Source organism: Cynocephalus volans, chromosome 10, assembly GCF_027409185.1.
Source record: "Cynocephalus volans isolate mCynVol1 chromosome 10, mCynVol1.pri, whole genome shotgun sequence".
Lineage (NCBI taxonomy): Eukaryota > Metazoa > Chordata > Mammalia > Dermoptera > Cynocephalidae > Cynocephalus > Cynocephalus volans.
Genome location: NC_084469.1, coordinates 73,549,053 through 73,550,065, shown reverse-complemented (window position 1 = coordinate 73,550,065; position 1,013 = coordinate 73,549,053).

Below are 1,013 nucleotides of genomic sequence, written 5' to 3'. Positions count from 1 at the left end.
GCCTCCAAAACTGTAAGGAATGAGTTTCATTTCTTTATAAATTACCCAGTTTTAGGTATTCTGTTATAAGCAACAGAAAACAGACTAATATAAGGGTACTTCAAAAAGTTCATGGAAGAATGAAATTAAAAGATAATACAAATCTTACCATGAACTTTTTGAAGATTCCTTACATCTTCATCATGTTCTTTGAGCTCTTCTAGCCCAAATTTGGTAATCGAGTCATTACCTAAGGTTGCATCACGAGGAGCATGAACACCTTTAGGTGCTTGGGTAGTAGATTCTTTTACCTACCAGAAGCAGAAACTTAGCCAACGCTACTAAAGAAATTTTTTAATTCCTACATGATCTGTAAACAGAGCAGTTCTGTCCTCAGGATGAATAGAGGGCAACTTTAGGAACCCAAGGCATGGTTTCTAGTTAAGCCTCTGACCCGGAATGACCAAGGACCCCAGACAAGCTACGTGGGATTTTAGTTTCATCCCCCAGGAAGAGGGAGTAGCGGTACTTGCCTTAACTAAGTTGTGGGAATATTGCTAGGGGAACCAAGGAAACAAAAATCATAAAAACACTTTGAAAATTTCAAATGCTAATAAGTTAGCTGACCTGCGGGTTACTTTCACTGTGTTTTATTATTGGTTACATATATATTTGACGCTAGTAGCAGTCATCTGCTGTTTTGATGGCCCAGCATCAATTTCCCCTCCTGCTGGTAACCATCAGCAAACTTGACATTGAGGGTCACCTCTCCCTACTCTCAGTCTCATGCTTTGGGTGCAGTTGACTCCACCTTGTCCAGCTTGGGTGGGGCAGGAGGCTCAGGCCTGGGCACAGGGTAGCATGTGCCCCAGCAAGGGGATGTGTGGTTTGGATGAGGTCCTAGAGGACTGATGGGTGTCCTTTCTTGTGCTTTCTTTCTGAACTTGAACGTGGAAAGATGTGAGTGTGGAGCTGCAGACACCTTGCCTCCATGTGAAACCTTAAGAATGAAGCCAGGGTAGACAGAGAGATGG